The 21,467-nt window shown below is 37.3% G+C and overlaps 1 protein-coding gene across 9 annotated transcripts in view; it reads left to right on the top strand.

The window, feature by feature from the left end:
- The first annotated feature begins 273 nt into the window (after nt 1–273).
- TUT4 (terminal uridylyl transferase 4) overlaps nt 274–21,467 on the top strand; it is a 143,796-nt gene continuing 122,602 nt past the window's right edge. For 2 of the 9 annotated variants that reach the window (XM_033435505.2, XM_033435510.2), the window contains exon 1: nt 279–520. The gene's annotated coding sequence lies outside the window, so the exon portion shown is untranslated. Of the gene's footprint in view, nt 521–16,566; nt 16,760–21,467 lie in introns of those variants that run through there. The other 7 variants (XM_033435509.2, XM_033435507.2, XM_033435508.2 and 4 more) reach the window with 6 other exon arrangements.

The following is a 21,467-nucleotide window of genomic DNA, read 5'->3' on the forward strand; positions in this document are numbered from 1 at the left end:
TCACCTCGGCGTTGTTTCCCTCCTCCCCATTGTTTCCCGTCTCTACCACAAGGCCCCGAACGTAGCCCCACCCCCATTGGTGTTTACTACCCCCCGCCCCGGTTTAACCAGTGCCCAGGGGACCCCAGAACGGAGGGAGGGGGCACCCCCAAACTCTTCCCTCTGCGCCTCTTCTCCGGGGTTTCCTGCGCATCTATTCCCTACCCCTGCCCGGGTCAGAACTCCATTCGGGGCTCCGTCCCTCTCTCCCCTCCCCCTCTCCCCCGCCTCCCCTTCTCCCTCGGCCCCCTCCCCTCAGCGGGTCCTCCTCTTTCTCTCCCCCTCTCTCCTCCCCCTCCCCATCCCTTCCCCCCCACAATGCAGTTCGCGGCGCGGCGGACATGGCGGTGGTGCCCTGAGCTCGTCGTGTCCTGGCCTCCAGCGGCGGCGGCAGTGACGGCGGCAGCGGGAGGCGGAGGCGGAGCGGGAGCCACTGAGATGAGGAGGCGCCGCGCGCGCCTGTAGCTCGCGGGCCTCGCAGGTACGGAGGTTCCGGCCGCGGCGCAGCACCCGGCGCCCAAGGGGGTGTGCTCGGGGCAGGCCGGGCGGCCCCCTCTTCGCCCTCAGATGCTGCGGCTCGCAGGTGTCGCGGCCCGGCCCGAGCCCGTGTCAGCCGTCCTCTTGGGGCCTGACACTTCTTTCTTTGCCGGAATGCGCTTCGGGTGTCCCAGGGGAAGGCAGAGATAAGGGAGGTAGGGGCGGCGGCCTGGGCTTCCTGAGGAGGGCATCGGGGAGCTTTGGGGCCGAACTCCACAGCGAGGCTGGGACGCTCGGCCCCTGAGGTGAAACCTGTAGACCCGGGCAGCGGATTTTGAGTTAACGGGATAGGAGTGAACATTTTCTGGGGTCCAGTATGATTCCTTGTCATGTGTGCCTTTTCTTTCACCCCTGCTTAGATATAGACGTACGTATATAATATGTAAATACACAAACACGCATATAATACATAATAAACATTTTTTTCCGGGCTCGCCCTTGTCGTGAGGAGAGAACGTAGAGATGTCTGTGAGGATATCGCTTCTTGCTCGCCCGCCTTCTCTCTCCCCCGCCCCCCGGTCGAATGGTGGTAATGAACGCTTTTGACGTGGGAAACTGAGATTCGTATTTGTAAACAGACAGCACTCGCCGAGTGTGTTGTACGCCTCCGCGAGAGGTTTCAGGTCCTTCTGGTATACGGATTGCAAAAGAATGAGATATTTAGACCTGAAAGAAAGACATCATCGGGATTTCAAGTCGTACCTGAATGTGGTGAATTACTGTTATTTTAACAACGTTGATTAAATACTTTCTTTTTAGAAGATTATCAGATTTTTAATCAGATGAATTTTGTACCTTGCGCGAGGTCTTAGTTTCGGTATACCATGTTTCTTCGTTTCGATATATTTTTCATACAAAAGTAGTTCCTTACACATTTGACGTTTTACTCCCTTTTGTGATCTCCTTAGTGTCCAGAAGTGCAATTCGAATTGTGTATTGTTGGCATGCATTTAATAATTAGCTGGAGCGGATCAGGTTACCTTTTGTTTCCAAAGATCGCCCCCCCATCCAGTCTTGTAGTAGCGAAATGTGTAACACTTGGTGAAACGGAACATATCCTTTTTCTGTTTTTAAAATAATGAGAACTATTAGCTAATAAAATTGGATAATTGCAACTGGTTATGATAATTTAGAGAGAATGCCGTATCAAGGTGGTGAATTGTAGGATGGTTTTTTTTTAAAGTTTTTTTTGTTGTTGTTACTATCAGCGTGTTCTGTATATGAGTAAAATGTACGCTGAAATTTGTTTTAGGCTCAGAACGCTGTATGTCTCCTTAGAAATTGCTGCACTATATTGCATCCTAGTACTGATTAGTCACAACTTATAAAGTTTTGAAATATTCTTTTAGAAAACTGTGCTTAAGATAATTAATGAATTCACTAGTGTCTAGTGTATTATGATCCTTTTATAAACAAATTTTAAAGAGTGCTTCTTAAAAACCGTATACTTTGGGGAAGATAAGAATTTTAAGTTGTTTTATGCTTTAAAAAGATGATATTTAGTACAAACAAAATAGTTACTTTTTAAAAAAAGAGCTATTTTAGATAAATTTTCTTGCTGGTTGTAATTTTTCATTTGACTTGTGTGGAAAATGAAAAAATAAAGCTTCCTTGAAATAATACAGAAGCGGAAGTGAAAGTTATTGACATTTAATGTTTTAAGTCTAGCAAATATCTAAATACAAAAAGGAAATTAAAGTCTTTTCATTGTCCTAGGTCAAGTTGTTAGTAATACAGATAAACTAACAAGATGTTATGATGCACATAAGTTTAGTTCAATATTGTAAATCCTAAATCACATCTAGAATTACATTTAGTTTTAGTTAATGTAGCTGGAACAGTATAGTGTCTACATTATAATTTCAGACCTTTTAAAATAAAAATTTTTATTTGTAATTGTAAATGTCTGATTAATAAAAAGCTGTTTAAAGAGAATTTTTATTAGTTCTCAGAGTAGAGTCATTTTAGTAAGAGTAATTGGATGACTCTTTTTGACCTCAAAGTTAACCTTGACATGCACAATAAGCAGGATTAATTATGTTGTGTTCTTCATATAATGTCAAATCAGGATCTTTGCATAGACAAAGGTGTATGAATTTTATTTCTGCAGAAAGTTTCTGGTTTCAGAGAAACTATAAATAAGACTTACCTGTAAATGCTGATGCCAGTAAATTTTGTTTATCCTTAAAAAAAGAGACCATTTTGATATAACAAATTCAGTGAGATGTGTTACTTCCTAACATAAACTACAAGTGCTTGAATTCAGTTGATTGTTACTGCAGATAGAAATATGTTCTAAAAAAGAACAGTTCTAGAAAGACAAATAGGCAAGGGGAGTAAAGCAGGATATATAGACTTTTTTCTTCTTAGAGGAATTAAGATTAATTACACTGAACTAAGTAAATTAGAATTTTTTTACACTAAGATTTACCTGTTTTGTTTCAGTCATTGTGCTAGACATGTTTATGTATTTTTTTCACTTGTTCAGTGTAACAACCCTATGAAAACTGTTTTATAAATGAGGAATCTCTGACTCAGGTTAATTTGCATAAGAGCATAGAGTTAGAAAGATTGAAAGCAGCTCTGTGCGTTCTTCCTATTATATATGTCATGTTGCTTCTCAGATGTATCAAGTGTTCTTCCAATTTTATAGGAGAAACTGCCTAAGGTTGCTTGTTCATTCATCATTTAATCATTTGTTTCTTCAAACATTTGCATTTGTACTTTATGCTAGACATTGCTAGGTTTTAGAGATATAAAATTATTGAAGACAACCTCTTGCTTCAGGGAACTCAGTCATATAATATGTACAGATAAATTGCAACACACTAGATTATGGGAGTTCGGAGGGAAGAAGCCGGCTCTTGAGGGATGAGTAGGAGTTTTCCAGGTGGAGAAGGGGATAGACTGGAGGCCATTGCAAAGTAAAGGAATAATGTGTGTGAAGGTGGTAAGTTGTAATAGGGCTTGGTGTTTAGGGGAGAGTGAGAAATTCAGTGTGGTATGAATTGAGGAGTTATGGATAGAGTGGTGAGAGAAATGGTTTGAAGTACCTGGCAGATTGTGAAGATTGTTGTGTATGTTAAATGAAGACCTTTGGATTTTTATCGTGTAAAGTGAGATCACCAAGTGGGATAGTGGTTGAGCTGTAATTAAAATTATGTTTTTTGATTCCTATTTTAGTATTTCTTTCTCCTTGGCTTCTCCATCAATAGATTTACCCTTGTTTTCATTGGATAGTCAAGCCATCTTTTGGATGCTGCTCTCTTCTCCTCTCTCTAGTTGCTGTATTCCAGACTGGTTCTTTGAGGATCCTGTGATCCAAGTCTTATTGTCTAAGAATGTTTAATTTCTTAGAGGAGTCTTTTGAGGTAAAAATAACTCTGGGAGAAATCACCTTGTTATGGTTACACAGGAAGTGTTTTCACTCCTTGGCTTGGGTTAGCTGACTGCTTTCTAGTTTACCACTGGAAAGCAATAACATAGGGCATTGGGGAATGTGGGCTGGAAAGCAGAGGCAGGATTCATACAAGCTCGGTGTTCATTAGTAAAGATGAGCAAAGTCCTACTGATCTTTATACAAAGCAATCTGTATTTTCAAAAATTAGGTATTTTGTAAGACACACAATAATCTGGTTGTTTTAAATGGGTATTTGATTTACAATGATAATAGGTAACTTACTGCATAGTTACTATGTATTCATTTACTGCTAAAGATCTTAGAAGTATTCATCGGCCCTCGCAACAACTCCTTTTATATTATCAGTATTTATAGGTGAGGAAAGTAGCTGCAGAAAGACTAAATACCTTGGATAAGATCTCAGAGCTAGTTTGCTGCTGAGCCAGGATTTGAACTCAGGGTGTCTGAGTCTAGAGTTAGAGCTCTTAACCACTATACTATGTTGCACCTTAAGCTTAGGTTGTCAAAATTTAGTATGCAGAGGATGTTAAATTCAGTATAGTCGCATAGGTTGTCAAAAAATGTTTTGTTAAGAACATAAAGTATGAATTAAGATGATAATGAAATCTGATTGCATTTTGTCAGTCTCAGCTGTACACTGTAGTTTAAATAATTTAATTAACATTAAAATTGATTGGTCATTAACTATAAATAGCTCCAGTCTTGTGCTGAGGGTTAGTTTAGGTCAGCGGTATTCAAACTATGTTTGGGGACCTTTTGGGGGTCTTTGAGTCGTAACTGTTTTCATAGTAATATTAAGAAGATATTTACCTTTTCCCCTTTCATTTTCTCATCTGGAATGTAGAGTGATAGATAAATGTGAAAACATTATTACTTTGATGGTATTGGAATGTGTAATAGTGTATTCTTTTTTTCTTTTTCTTTGAGATATAATTTACAGTACCATAAAACTCACCTTTTTAAAACATGCAGTTCAGGGACTTCCCTGGCAGTCTGGCGGTTAAGACTCCGCGCTTCCAATGCAGGGGACATGGGTTTGATCCCTGGTTGGGGAACTAAGATCCCATATGCTGCGTTACGTGACCAAAAAAAAAAAAAAAGCATGCAGTTCAGTGTATATTCGTAAGGTTATGTAACCATCACTACTGTTTAATTCCAGAACATTTTCATCTTACCAAAAGAAACCCTGTGCCCATTAGCAATCACCCTGCATCCCCCCCCCACCTCAAGCTTTTGGCAGCCACTAAACTGCTTTCTGTCTCATTCTGTCTTTGGAATTGCCTATTCTGGATATTTCATGTGAATAGAGTCATATAACATGTGGCTTTTTGTGCCTGGCTTCTTTCACTAAGCATAATGTTTTCAAGGTTCGTCCATAATACATCATGTATTAGCACTTCATTCCTTTTTATGGCTGAATAATACTACATTCTGTGGAATGTATTCTATAGAGATACCACATTTTGTTTATCCATTCATCATTTGATAGACATTTGGGTTATTTCCACTTTTTGGCTATTATGAATAATGTTTCTTTGAACATTCATGTAAAAGTTTTTGTGAGGATGTATGTTTTCATTTCTCTTGGATATATACCCAGGAGTGGAATTGCTGAGTGTTTTGATACATTTATGTTTAACTTTATGGAGGAACTGCCAAACTATTTTCCTGAGAGGCTGCACCATCTTATATTTTCGCTAGTAATGTATGAGGGTTCTAATTTCTCCACATGCTCACCAACACTTGTTATTGTCCATCTTTTAAATTATTGCCATCCTAGCTGGTGAAGTGGTATCTCATTGTGGTTTTGATTTGCACTTCCCTAATGACTAATGATGTTAAGCATCTCTTCATGTGTCTGTTGCCTATTTGTATATCTTATTTGGAGAAATGTCTATTTAAATCCTTTGTTCATTAAAAAAAATTAGATTATTTTTATTGTTGAGTTGTAAGAGTTCTTTATATATTCTGCGTACTAGACCCTTATCAGATAAATGATATGCAAAAATGTTCTCCCATTTTGTGGGTTATCTTTTCATTTTCTTTTTTTAAATTTAAAAAATTTGGCAAAATATAACATAAAATTTACCATGTTAACCATTTTTAAGTGTATATTCACAGTGTTGTGCAACCATCACCACCATCCATGTCCAGAACTTTTTCCTTTTTCCTAAACTAACACTCTGTGCCCTTAAGCAGTAACTCTTCATTCCCTCCTCCCCTCAGCCCCTAGCAACCATCATTCTACTTTCTGTTTCTATGAATTTGACTACTGTATGTAATTAGAGTCATATAATATTTGTTCTTTTGTGACTTACTTTATTTAGCACAGTTTCTTCAGGGTTCTTCCACGTTTTAGCATGTGTCGGAATTTGCTTCTTTTTTAAGGCTGAATAATGTTCTGTTGTATTTATATACCATATTTTGTTTATCCATTCATCCGTTGATAGACACTTTGGTTGCTTCTGCCTTTTGGCTATTGTGAATACTGCTGCTGTGGATGTGGGTGTACAAATATCTGTTTGAGTCCCTGCTTTCTGTTCTTTGGAAATGTACCCAGAAGTGGAATTGCTGGATCATGTCGTAAATCTATGTTTAGTTTTTGAGGAACTGCCATTTAATTCTTTTCATTTTCTTGAGTATGTTTTTTTAAGCACCCAAGTTTTAGATTTTGATAAAGTCCTATTTATCTATTTCTTCTTGCGCTTTGGGAGTCATATCCAAGAGATATAAGCCAAAATTACAAAGATCTACACCTGTGTTTTTTTCCTACCAGTTTTATAGTTTTAGCTTTTACGTTTAGGTTTTTGATCCATTTTTAGTTAATTTTTGAATGTGGTGTGAGGCAGAGGTCCAACTTCATTCTTTTGCATGTGGCTATCCAGTTATCCTAGCACCATTTATTGACAAGACTATTCTTTCCCTTGTTGAATGATCTTGGTATCATTGTTGAAAATCAATAGACCATAAAAGTCTCTGTTTGTTTCTGGCTTCTCAATTGATTCTGGATTCTCCGTTGATTTGTATGTCTGTCCTTATGCCAGTACCACCCAGTCTTTTTTCCTTTTATTTATTTATTTATTTTTGGCTGCGTTGGGTCTTTGTTGCTGTGCGCGGGCTTTCTCTATTTGTGGCGAGTGGGGGCTCCTCTTCCTTGTGGTGCACGGGCTTCTCGTTGCGGTGGCATCTCTTGTTGGGGAGCACAGGCTCTAGGCGTGACGGCTTCAGTAGTTGTGGCACATGGGCTCAGTAGTTGTGGCTCGTGGGCTCTAGACCACAGGCTCAGTAGTTGTGGCACACGGGCTTATTTGCTCCGCGGCATGTGGGCTCTTCCCGGACCAGGGCTCGAACCCGTGTCCCCTGCATTGGCAGGAGGATTCTTAACCACTGCACCACCGGGGAAGTCCCACCACCCAGTCTTGATTACTGTAGCTTTGTAGAAGTTTTGAAATTGGGAAATCGAAGTTGAAGTTGTGAGTTCTCCAACTTAACTTTTCCTTTTCAAGATTGTTTTTGGCTGTTCTGAGTCCCTTGCATTTCCGTGTGCATTTTAGGATCCACTTGTCAATTTTTGAAGAAAATCTTGTACTTCTTTTGTTATTACTTTGATGGTATTGGAATGTGTAATAGTGTATTCTTCTTTTTCTTTTTCTTTGAGGTATAATTTACAGTACCAATTGTAAATAGAATTTATTTATTTATTTTTTATTTTTGCGGTACGCGGGCCTCTCACTGTTGTGGCCTCTCCCGTTGCGGAGCACAGGCTCCGGACGCGCAGGCTCAGCGGCCATGGCTCATGGGCCTAGCTGCTCCGCGGCATGTGGGATCTTCCTGGACCAGGGCACGAACCCATGTCCCCTGCATCGGCAGGTGGACTCTCAACCACTGTGCCACCAGGGAAGCCCTGGAATTGTTTTCTTGACTTCACTTCTGGACTGTTCATTGCTAGTATGTAGAAATACAATTGATTTTTGTATATTGATCTTGGATAGTAATCTTGCAGGACTAATTTATTAGCTCTAACAGGTTTTTTGAGGATTCCTTAGGATTTTCTACATATGGGATCATGTCATCTGCAAATATAGATAGTTTTACTTTTTCTTTTCCAGTCTGGATGCTTTTTATTTCTTTTTCTTGCCTAATTGCCCTGGCTGGTACAGTGTCGAAGAGAAGTGAAGACAACAGGGAATTCCCTGGAGGTCCAGTGGTTAGGACTCGGTGCTTTCATTTCTGTGGCCTGTGTTCAGTCCCTGGTCAGGGAACTAAGATCCTGCAAGCCACGCGGCCAAAATGAATAAATAAATAAATAGATAAATGTTAAAAAAAACGTGAAGACAACATATCCTTGTTTCTGTTCTTAAGGGAGAAAACATTTCACCATTAAGTATGATGTCACATGTGGGTTTTTTGTCAGATTGAGGAAAGTTTCTTTTGATTCCTAATTTGTTGAGTGTTTTTATTGTAAAAGGGTGTTAGATTTTATCAAATGCTTTTTTGTGTGTCACTCGAGATGACTGTGTGGTTTTTGTCCTTTATTTTATTAATATGGTGTATTACATTGATTGATTTTCATATTGAACCAACCTTGCATTCCTGGTATAGAATACACTTGATCCTGGTGTATAACTTTTTGTTGCTGGATTTGGTTTGCTAGTATTTTGTTGAGGATTTTGCATCTGTATTCGTAAGACACATTGGTGTATAGTTTTCTCGTAATGTTTTTGTCTGGTTTTGGTATTAAGGCAATACTGGCCTCATAGAATGAGTTAATAGTGTATTTTGTATTTGAAAAATTTCTCAGTTTTAATATCTAATGATGTAAGTGTTAATAGCTATAACTTACATAAACAAAAGTTCTTGGGATTCTTGGTAATTTTTAGGAGTATAAATGCATCCTGAGGTCAGAAAGTTTGAGAACTGCTGGTTTAGGCTAAGGACATATCTTAGTGCCTAAGTATTGAACCAAAAAATATGTCTCTTCTTTTTTGTCATAAAACAATCCCATTTGTGTCATTTTAGGCAAGTCATATACTCAGGGTGCCTCATTAATATATAAAGTGGAAATACTGCAAGACTGTTAACTTTACAGGTGTGCAAAGATGAATGAATGAATGAATATATTAGCTGATACTGTATCTTCAAAACAAACCTGTTTTTAAAAAATTTTTAAATTTTATTTAATTTTTTTATACAGCAGGTTCTTATTAGTTATACATTCTATGCATATTAGAGTATATATGTCAATCCCAGTCTCCCAATTTATGACACCACCATCCCCCACCACCACTTTCCCCCCTTGTTGTCCATACATTTGTTCTCTACATCTGTGTCTCTATTTCTGCCATGCAAACTGGTTCACCTGTACCATTTTTCTAGGTTCCACATATATGCATTAATATATGATATTTGTTTTTCTTTTTCTGACTTATTCTGTATGAGTCTCTAGATCCATCCACGTCTCTACAAATGATCCAATTTCATTCCTTTTTATGGCTGAATAATATTCCATTTTGTATATGTACCACATTTTCTTTATCTATTCATCTGTCGATGGGCATTTAGGTTGCTTCTGTGACCTGGCTGTTGTAAATAGCGCTGCAGTGAACATTGGGGTGCATGTGTCTTTTTGAATTACGGTTTTCTCTGGGTATATGCCCAGTAGTGGGATTGCTGGGTCATATGGTAATTCTATTTTTAGTTTTTTAAGGAACCTCCATACTGTTCTCCATAGTGGCTGTATCAATTTACATTCCCACCAACAGTGCAAGAGGGTTCCCTTTTCTCCACACCCTCTAGCATTTGTTGTTTGTAGATTTTCTGATGCTGCCCATTCTAACTGGTGTGAGGTGATACCTCATTGTAGTTGTGATTTGCATTTCTCTAATAATTAGTGATGTTGAGCAGCTTTTCATGTGCTTCTTGGCCATCTGAATGTGTTCTTTGGAGAAATGTCTATTTAAACAAATCTTTTTTTTAAATTGAAAAATTTGTAAGGGCTCCAGGACTTTTTGTAGGAACTTATGGTATGAGACAGTGTCTTGAATTCTGTCATACAGGTAAAAAGTAGTTAGTGTTTGGAACTTGTATTTAAGCTTTCTGTGATAGTACCAGTTTTAAACCAGTAATTTTCATTATATGAGAGGTACACCTCCTTAGGAAGGTGTTTCATAATCACTTTGGAAGGTCTTTTAAACCACTCACAGCTAGCCTCTCCCACCTCCCATTCTTGTGTTCCTCTTTATTTCTGTTGGCTGTGTATTCTGTTTCTCAGATGGGTTAGAAAAATGATTGAGAGCCATTATTCTGAATCCTCTAGGGGGTTTGTAGCTTGTTCCCTTCACACCTCCTTCCTCAAAGCCAGAAAACCAGACCCATGTTTTTCTATATAGTGTCTGTCTATTCTTCTATACTCCTCTAAAATTCTTCTTCTTTTAAGACTGGTGTCATACTGCCAAGGGGGAAAGGTGGCAGGGTGGTGGGGTTGGTGGTGTGATGAATTGGGTGATTGGGATTGACATGTATACACTGATGTGTATAAAATCGATGACTAATAGAACCTGCTGTATAAAAAAATAAATAAAATTAAATTAAAAAATTCAAAGAAAAAAAAAAGACTGGTGCCCTACTGGCTGTTTCTTACCTGACTTTGTTATTTCAATCTAGGAACCTCTATGTCACTCCCTTATGTTCACTGATACTTTGGTATAATTTTTGATGTCATATCAGGCAGTTGGAAGCATAATACTGAAGGTTACCTAACATCTTAACTTTATTTTTCCTTAATTTCTGTATTCCAGTGGTATTCAACTCTACCTTCCTTGACACACCTACTCATATGGTTCCAAAATGGTTCTACTTCTGACCAAAATCTCCTTAATATCTGTATGTGCATCTTTCTCATTTCTTTAGTTTTCTCATCTATCCCTAATCTCTTTGTATATAACCTCTTTTGGGCTTTATCCTTCCCCCTCACCAGTACCATTACTGTTGTGTTTGCTTACTCTATTGAAATATTCATTCTGTCAGTCCCCTACCCAGTATGAACTTAAATATCTGTAAATTGTATAAACTAGTAGACTGGTGTGTTATATATGTAGTTAGGTCTTTAACACAGTTGGGCAGTATTTTAGTCAGATTTCTTTCCTGTTTCTCACATTTAGTATTGTTTTACCCTGGCCTTAAGCCCGCTACTGCCCTCTGCCTTTCTCAGTCAGTGTTGGACTTCTGTTTCATAGAACAATGTTATAAAACTTGTGTTCCTCACAGTCCTTTGAGATGCTGATAGGTGGTCCTGGCAAAAAATGTTTCTTTAGTCAAATAAATCTGGGAAATGTTGCAAATTAGATCTCACTCTTAGAGATTTACAGTGCTTATTAGGATATTGAAGCATCTTCTGGGAAGAAACCCATTTAACTTTAACACAACTTTTCCCTCTCTGCAATCCCACTAAAATTGCTTGTGTTAAGGCCCTAAATAACCTTTTTTTTTTTTTTTTTTTTTTTTTTTTTGTGGTACGCGGGCCCCTCACTGCTGTGGCCTCTCCCGGTGCAGAGCACAGGCTCGGGATGCGCAGGCCCAGTGGCCATGGCTCACGGGCCCAGCCGCTCCGCGGCATGTGGGATCTTCCTGGACTGGAGCATGAACCCTTGTCCCCTGCATCGGCAGGCAGACTCAACCACTGCGCCACCAGGGAAGCCCCTAAATAACCTTTTAATACTTTTTACTATTATTGATAACTATTCTTGTTTACTTCTGTGACATCTCCTTTTCCTCTCTTCTCTGTCTTCCTGTTCTGCAGAAGTTAATCTAAAGCAGAAATTGTGTTACTCTTCTGCTTATCATCTATGGCTTCTCTTTGTTAAAGTCTAAACTTGAGTTGGTGTGCAAATATGTGTACCAATTTACATTCCCAGTTCATCTCCTGTATTCATCGTTATGCATGCTATTTTACATCCTAAAAAACCTGTCAGAGTTTTAGAAATATATTTTGTCTAGTACATACAAATCTTGTCTTACTCCTTCTCTTAAGTGAGAAATTCTTTCTCAGCTCAATATTATCTCCATGTAGAAGCCTTTTTCTTCGGCTCTTTCCTCAGGGTTTCCTTAGCATGTGTCACATAATATTGTCATTATTTGTTTATATGACTATCTCCCCTTTTAGACATGAGCCTATTATTTATCTTTGTATCTCCAGCTTTTAACTGAGCACCTTATATGTGAATGTTGAAAATTAATCTTTGTTAAAACTAATTCCAGATTTATATTTTTTTACCTGAGCAAATAAAAGCACAGCTACATAATTTGCAGGGCCTAGTGCAAAATAAAAATGCAGGGTCCCTAGTTCAAAACGCAGGAAAAAAAGTGCTGTTAAAGTTACTAAAACATCAAGGTTTTTTCCTTCTTCTTTGATCTTACTCTCAGCTCGTTTTATTTCCTTTTTAATGTCATTGTAAATAAAGAACATTAAAATTGTTAAATAAGCATGAATTTTACTGTTCAACTTTGTATTTTGCAATGCCAGATTTAAATGCAAATATATGATTATTTAACTCTTACGTGGAATTGCTCAAATTTCATAGCTTGTACATATATATTTCATTCTTACCAGAACAGGGAAAACACTGCACAAAACTTACTCGCTGTTTTTATTTCATTTCTTATACTTGCACATTCTACCAACAGTCTTTACCTTTGATTTGGCAGGACTGAAAGGAAAAGGAACTGTGGCTTGCTCTATCTTTCCCTTTCCTTCTGTGTTGTCACTGTCAGCATAAGTGGTTGGTTAATACAGGGAAGTAACATGAGTAAGAAAAGACGTGATAGGCTTTTTGATCATACATGTTTCTTAGAATTCCATTGCCTTTCCTCTGTGTTTGAAGCAAGTTATGGTTCAAACAAAGTGTGGCTTCTTGGGCTGTTAGTACCCTTGCTTACTTAGTTGTAGACAACATGCTTACTTAATATTCACATTGAGTCTTGCTGAACTCCCCACACATCATGGCTCCACCGATATTCTGTGTTCACGGGACATCACCAAATCTATATGAGAATGAGGTGGAAACGAATGGCAAGGTATACATTTTGCATATATCTCCTGCTCCTGTGCATGTTCCATTGTCCTATTAGACTTCACTACAAAACACAGATTCAAAGATAAAATTATTAAGAATTTCAAGTTGGTGACAGGAGAGCTTTAAACCAAGCACAGCATCTTTCTGAGCATGGAGCCCTCTGTAACTGCACAGATCACATGACCATGAAATTAGCCCTGAACAAAGAGATTGGAGGGAAATAGTAACATGGGTCGAGACAAAGAGACTGCCTTATTTCACCTTGTACTAATGTGATAAGCCTTGTTACTGCTCCTTTATTTTGAGGCATTCTGAGGGTTGTGTTCCTTATTGCCTTGAAGTTAGGTGCAGCCATGTGGCTTTTTTTGGTAAATGAAATGTGAGCAAAGGTGAGCAGTGCTATGCCTTCTCCCTCTGTTTTGCTAATATGGAAGGTAACGTAAGATTAAAACAGCTTGGAATGCTGAGCCAATGCATAAAGGACAGCTGCCTTAGAGAGTCACCTTAATTCACAGAGGATTTTGCATGAGTTGTTAAATCAATGTATGTTGTGATAAACACTGAGTTGTAGAGGTTGTTATTGCAGCATAACCTGGCCCATTCCAAGGGATACAGTATATGAAATTTCAAAATGAATATGGTGTTAGTAGCACAAGAGTTGTAGGACCAGCACAGTTACATATCACAATTTTTGGACCTGTGGGACAAACTTTGTCTCCCCAACAAACAAGTAACACTTAAAAAGTGTTAGCTACTTTGTTATACATAAATACCAAAGAGCTGCCTGATGTTGGAAGAATCAAGAACTTTCTAGTGAATCTTGCATCACAGAACTCTTCATATAGATAGAGCTTGTTCTTGATTATTTGTTTATAAGGAAAAAGAGGAAAGTGTGGCTTGGATAATTAGGGGATCCAGATGATCTCCATATCTCATTAGAAAAAAGCCCCAAAAACAATTGGCAACCTCAGGCTGTTTTAATCAACAAATTGCTTGTGAAAAGAAGCATGACTTAAACTAAACTTCTTTGACCAGTGGCCAAAAAAGCTTTACCAGATGAACACAGAAGGAAAAGGCTTGATTAATCCGGAAAACCTAGCTAATTGGGCTTTAGATGAGGATCTAGGTAATTTAGTTTGGAAATCCCATTTATTTACAAAACTGAATTTGAGAGAAGTGGGCACAATTCTACTTGCCTTTCATCATAAAAACTGTCAGTTGATTTACCCATATAAAAAGTTATGTTTTTTTAAACCTTTAGCTATTTTAGAATATGATTGACATTTAAAATTTGAGGTTTGTGATATTTTATATAAGCTTAATACACATTATTTCGATTAAATATTTTGAGTTAAAATTTTTTTTATTCTGGTAAAATATACATCACATTAAATTTATCGTTTTAACCTTTTTAAGTGTACAATTCAGTGGCATTAGTACATTCACAATGTTGTGTAACCATTGCCACTATTTATTTCCAAAACTATTTTTATCATCCCAAACAGAAACTCTGTACCTATTAAGCAATGACTTCCCATTCCCCTTTCCCACTAGCCCCTGATAACTTCTGTTCTACTTTCCCTGTGAATTTACCAATTCTCAATATCTTATATAATTGAATCATACAATATCTGCCGTTTTGTGAGTGACTGATTTCATTTAGCATGATGTCCTCAAGGTTCATCCATGTTGTAGCATGTGTCAGAGTTTCGTCCTTTAAATGGCCAAGTAATATTCCATTGTGTGTATCCCACATTTTGTTTATCCATTCATCTGTTGATAGATGCTTGATTGCGTCTACCTTCTGGCTGTTGTGAATAATGCTGCAGTGAACATGGTGTACAAATATCTGTTTGAGTCCCTATTTTCAGTCTTTTGGATATATGCCTACGAGTAGAATTGCTAGATCATATGGCAATTCCATGTTTAACTTTTTGAGGAACTTCCAAACTGTTTTCTGCATCAACTGCATCATTTTATTCCCACCAGCAGTTGCATGAGGATTCCCACTTGGTTTTTTGTTTTTTTGCTTTGGTTGCCTTTGCTTTTGGTATCAAATCCAAAAAAATCATTGTCAAGATGGATGTCAAGGATGCAATTTTAAATTTTGATGAAGACCAATTTATCTATTTTTTTCTTTTGTCATCTGTGCTTTTGATGTCATATTTAAGAAACTGTTGCCAAATCCGAGGTCATGAAGATTTATAGTTTTTATGCAGTTATATTTACGTGTGTGTTTGTGTAGAGTATAAGGTATATAGTTTTAGTATAGATATTAAATTTAGGTCTTTGTTCTTTTGTTTTTATCCTTGTATTGTTTATTTCTGAAAATATAGGTATATATATTCTCTTCTTTCTTACAAAAAATTAGCTTACTACACGTGCCTGTGTATATTACTTTTTTTCACTTAACAGTATATCTTCACTATCACTCCATAACAGAATAGAGAGTTCCTCAGTCTAGTTTACATCTGTATGGTAATATATTTTATTGTTTTATGACAGTTTTTCTATAATTTTTCAAAAGGCTCAAATGGTCATTTGAGTTTCTTTCCTGTCTGCTGCTTTTACAATTAGTGTCTTGTCTTATTTGATCCATTTTGAGTTAATTTTTGCAACTGGTGTAAGGTCAGGGTCCAGCTCCATTCTTCTGAACAGGCGTGTTCAGTTTTCCAGCACCATTTATTGAAAAGACTGTCCTTTCCTCCATTCAGTGCTCTTAGCACTGTTGTCAGATCGAATGACCACGTATGTAAGGGTTTATTTATGGGCTCTGTATTCTGTTCCATTGATACATGTCTTTCCTTATGCCATTACCAGACTGTTTTGGTTATTGTAGATTTGTGTAGTAAGTTTTGAAATAAGAAAGTGTTATTCTTCCAACTAATGTTTTCCTTTTTTTAGATTTTTTTGCCTATTTAGAGTCCTTTGAAATTCCATATGACTTTTAGGATGGGTTTTTGTTTCTGCAAAAAATGCCATTGTGATTTTGATAGTGATTGCACTGAGTCTGTAGATCACTTTGGGTAGTATTGTTAACAATATAAGTCATTGGCAATGACTTAAGTGAAGGAAACAAATGGGTGAGTGCACAGTGGGCTGCAGTTTATGAATTCTGCCCAGTCTCCAGCTTTTGGCAGCACTGGGAAAGCAGACTAAATAGTTTTGAGGACTCTTGATGTTGATAACAATAAGCAAGGAGTGGAGTATTTAATTCTTTTAAGGTGAATGATAAACATTGTAAAAGGTGTGTTTTCGAATGTTCTACTCCCTTAGGCTGTAGGTCACACGAACTTAAAATACTTCCTGATTCCTTAGTTACCCATAGGCAGTGAGTGACCAAGGTCTGAAAAGGGAAGAGCAAGAAAGAGGTAGGTAGGGAAAGTAGACTGGAAGGAATCTATGAACATGGGATGTCACTGCATTTATTTATTTAATTTCTTTCAGTAATGTTTTGTAGTGTAATGTTTTCAGGGTAAAAATTTTTTTGCTTCCTTTGTTAAATTTATTCTTTATTACTTTTTTTTTTTTTTTGCGGTACGCGGACCTCTCACTGTTGTGGCCTCTCCCGTTGCGGAGCACAGGCTCCGGACGCGCAGGCTCAGCAGCCATGGCTCACGGGCCCAGCCGCTCCGCGACGTGTGGGATCCTCCTGGACCGGGGCACGAACCTGCGTCCCCTGCATCGACAGGTGGGCTCTCAACCACTGCGCCAGCAGGGAAGCCCCTAAATTTGTTCTTAAAGTATTGTATTCTTTTTGATTCTATTGTAAGTGGAATCATTTTTGTAATTTCATTTATGGATTGTTTGCTACTGTAAAGAAATCTGTGTGTTGATTCTGTATCCTGCAACTTGTTGAATTTGTTTATTAGCTCTGTTTTTTTGTGTGTATTCTTGGGATTTTGTTACATTTAATATCATGTCATCTGCAAACATAGTTTTACTTTTTCTTTTCCAGTTTGGTTGCCTTTTATTTCTTCTACTTGGCTAATTGCTCTGGCTAGAACTTCTAGTACTGTGTTAAATAGAAGTGGCAAAAGCAGACATCTTTATCTTATTGTGGGTCTTAGGGGAAATTTTTTTAAGTCTTTCACTAATGAGTATGATGTTAGCTGTGTGTTTTTCGTTTTGTTTTCGTTTTGGGTGGTTTTTTTTTTTTTTGTAGATGGCCTTTATTACGTTGAGGAAGTTCCTTTGTGTTACTAGTTTGAGTGTTTATATCATGAAAAGGTGCTGGATTTTGTCAAATGCTTTCTTCTGCATCAGTTGAGATGATCACGTATTTTTCTTTTCCTTCAGTCTATTAATGTGGTTTATCACATCGATAATTCAATCACCCTTACATTCTGAAGATAAATCTCATGTGGTCATGGTGTATAACCCTTTTAATATGCTGCTGAATTTGGTTTGCTAGTACTTTGTTGATGATTTTTTGCATATATATTCAGAGTGTCAGAGTAATGCAGGCCTCATAGAATGAGTTAGGAAGTGTTCCCTCCTTTTCAATTTTTGGAAGTGTTTGAGAAGGATTGGTATTGATTCTTTACATGTTGAGTAAGCTTCTCCAGTATAGCCTTCTGATTGTGAGCTTTTTTTGTTGAGGGGTTTTTGATTACTGATTCAGTCTACTTACTTGTTGTAGGTGTATTCATATTTTATATTTGCTCTTGACTCAGTTTTGGTAATTTGTGTGTTTGTAGGAATTTGTCCATTCCACCTAGGTTATCCAATTTGTTGATGTACAATTGTTCATAGTATTCTTTTATAATCCTTATTTTAAAAAATTATATCAAATATCCTTTTATCTCCATTTAAAAAATTGTGGTAAAATAATACGTTGCTTAAAAAAATACATTGTTTGGGCTTCCCTGGTAGCACAGTGGTTGAGAGTCCGCCTGCCAATGCAGGGGACACGGGTTCATGACCTGGTCCGGAAAGATCCCACATCCCGCGGAGCGGCTGGGCCTGTGAGCCATGGCCGCTGAGCCTGCGCGTCTGGAGCCTGTGCTGCGCAACGGGAGAGGCCACAACAGTGAGAGGCCCGCGTACCGCAAAAAAAACAAAAAACAAAAAACATTGTTTTCATTTGTCTCAAGGTATTTTCCGATTGCCCTTGTGATTTCTTCTTTGACCCGTTGGTTTGCGTGCATTGTTTAATTTTCACATATTTATGAATTTTCCAGTTTTTTTCCTGTTATTGATTTGATTTCCAGTTTCAGTCTACTGTGATAAGAAAAGGTAATTTGTATGATTTCAGTCTTTTTAAATTTATTAAGACTTGTTTTGTGGCCTAACATAATAGTCTATCCTTGAGAATGTTCCATGTGTACTTGAGAGGAATATGTATTCTGCTGAGGTTGGGTTGAGTCTTCTGGATTTATCTGTTAGGTCTCATTGGTGTATAACGTTATTCAAGTCCTCTATTTCCTTATTGGTTTTCTGTCTGGTTGCTCTGTTATTGAAAGAAAGGTATTGAAGTCTCCAACTATTTTATTTATTTATTTATTTAATTGAAATATAGTTGATTTACAGTGTTGTGTTAATTTCTGCCATACAGCAAAGTGACTCATATATATATATTATATATAATGTATATAATATATGTATACATTCTGTTTAATATTCTTTTCCATTGTTGTTTATCTCAGGATTTTGGATATAGTTTTCTGTGCTATACAGTAGGACCTTGTTTTCCATTCATTCTGTATGTACTAGTTTGCATCTACTAACCCCAAACCCCAGTCCATCCCCCCTCCCCACTCCCTCCCCCTTGGCAACCACAAGTCTGTTCTCTATGTCTGTGTGTCTGTTTCTGCTTCATAGATAGGTTCATTGTGTCATACTTTAGATTCCACATATAAGTGGTATCATATGGTATTTGTCTTTCTCTTTCTGACTTACTTCACTTAGTATGATAATCTCTAGTTGCGTCCATGTTGCTGCAAACGGCATTATTTTGTTCTTTTTTATGGCTGAGTAGTATTCCAGTGTATATATATGTACCACATCTTTTTTTGTTTTTTTAAAATTTTTATTGGAGTAGAGTTGATTTACAATGTTCTGTTAGTTTCAGGTGTACAGCAAAGTGAATCAGTTATACATATATCCACTCTTTTTTTTTTTTAAGATTCTTTTCCCATATAGGCCATTACAGAGTATTGAGTAGAGTTCCCTGTGCTATACAGCAGGTTCTTATTAGTTATGTATTTTATATATAGTAGTGTGTATATGTCAGTCCCAGCCTCCCAACTTATCCCTTCCCCCCTTATCTCCTGGTAACCATAAGTTTGTTTTCTACGTTTGTGACTCTACTTCTGTTTTGTAAATAAATTCATTTGTACTCCTTTTTTTTAGATTCCACATATAAGTGATATCATATGATAGATGTCTTTCTGTGTCTGACTTACTTCACTCAGTATGACAGTCTCTGGGTCCATCCCTGTTGCTGCAAATGGCATTATGTTCTTTTTTATGGCTGAGTAATATTCCATTGTATATATGTACCACATCTTCTTTATCCATTCATCTGTTGATGGTCATTAAGGTTGTTTCCATGTCTTGGCTATTGTGAATAGTGCTGCTATGAACATAGGGTTCATGTATCTTTTTGAATTATAGTTTTGTCCGGATATATGCCCCGGAGTGGGATTGCTGGATCTTATGGTAGCTCTGTTTTTAGTTCTCTGAGGAACCTCCATAGTGTTTTCCATTGTGGCTGCACCAACTTATATTCCCACTAACAGTGTAGGAGGGTTCCCTTTTCTCCATACCCACCCCAGCATATGTTATTTGTAGACTTTTTGATGATGGCCATTTTGACTGGTGTGAAGTGGTACTTCACTGTAGTTTTGATTTGCATTGATCTAACAATTAGTGATGTTGAGCATCTTTTCATGTGCCTCTTGGCCATCTGTATGTCTTCTTGGGAGAAATGTCTCTTTAGATATTCTGCCCATTTTTCGATTGGGTTGTTTTTGTTGTTGAGTTGTATGAGCTGTTTGTATATTTTGGAAATTAAGCTCTTGTCAGTCTCATGGTTTGCAAATATTTTCTCCCATTCTGTAGGTTGTCTTTTGTTTTGTTTATGATTTCCTTTGCTGTGCAAAAGCTTGTAAATTTGATTAGGTCCCATTTGTTTATTTTTGTTTTTATTTCTATTGCCATGGGAGACTGACCTAAGAAAACATTGGTACAATTTATGTCAGAGAATTTTTTACCTATGTTTTCTTTTAGGAGTTTTACGGTGTGATGTCTAATGTTTAAGTCTTTAAACCATTTTGAGTTTATTTTTGTGTATGGTGAGAGGGTGTGTTCTAACTTCATTGATTTAAACATGGCTGTCCAACTTTCCCAACACCAGTTGCTGAAGAGACTGTCCTTTTCTCATTGTATATTCTTGCCTCCTTTGTTGACAGTTAATTGACCATAGGTGTGTGGGTTTATTTCTGGGTTCTCTGTTCTGTTCCATTGATCCATATGTCTGTTGTTGTGTCAATGCCATGCTGTTTTGATTACTGTAGCTTTGTAGTATTGCCTGAAGTCTGGGATGGTTATGCCTCCTGCTTTGTTCTTTTTCTTCAGGATTGCTTTGGCAGTTCTAGGTCTTTTATGGTTCCATATGAATTTTAGGATTATTTGTTCTAGTTCGGTGAAAAATGTCATGGGTAATTTGATAGGGATCCAGCTATTATTATAGAATTATCTATTTCTCTTTTCAATTTCGTTAATTTTTCTCTCCTATTTTTGGGGCTCTGTTATTAGGTATATGTATGTTTATAATTGTGATATATTCTTGTTGGACTAAACTTTTTATCAGTGTATAATGCTTTTCTTTGTCTCTTGTAACCGTTTTTGACTTAAAGTATATTTTTTTCTGACAATTATATAGCCAACTCAGTTCTCTCTTGATATCTTTTTCCAGCCTGTATTTTCAACCTCTTTGCTTCTTTGTATCTAAAGTGAATCTCTTGTAGGTAGTATGATAGATGGATCATATATTTTTTAATCCAGTTTTCCAAACTCTGTCTTTACTTGGAGAGTCTAATTCATTTTTTAATTGGCAAAAAAATTCGTTTGTTTTTTTCCATAAGATGGCTCTAGTGGTTCTTCGTTGTCTTTAACTTCATTTGAAACAATTTTGTTAGATTGTATTGTGACAGCTGTTATATTAGTGTGCCTTTAAAAAACTTATCAAAATTGGTGAATTTTTGTGTAGCCATTTTAATGTTGAAGGTGGAAGGAAAAAGCAACATTTTTGGCATATAATGCTTTATTATTTCAAGAAAGGTAAAAACACAACTGAAATGCAAAAAAAAGATTTGTGCAGTGTATGGAGAAGGTGCTGTGACTGATCGAATGTATCAGAAATGGTTTGCAAAGTTTTGTGCTGGAGATTTCTC

This window comes from Orcinus orca, chromosome 1, assembly GCF_937001465.1.
Source record: "Orcinus orca chromosome 1, mOrcOrc1.1, whole genome shotgun sequence".
Lineage (NCBI taxonomy): Eukaryota > Metazoa > Chordata > Mammalia > Artiodactyla > Delphinidae > Orcinus > Orcinus orca.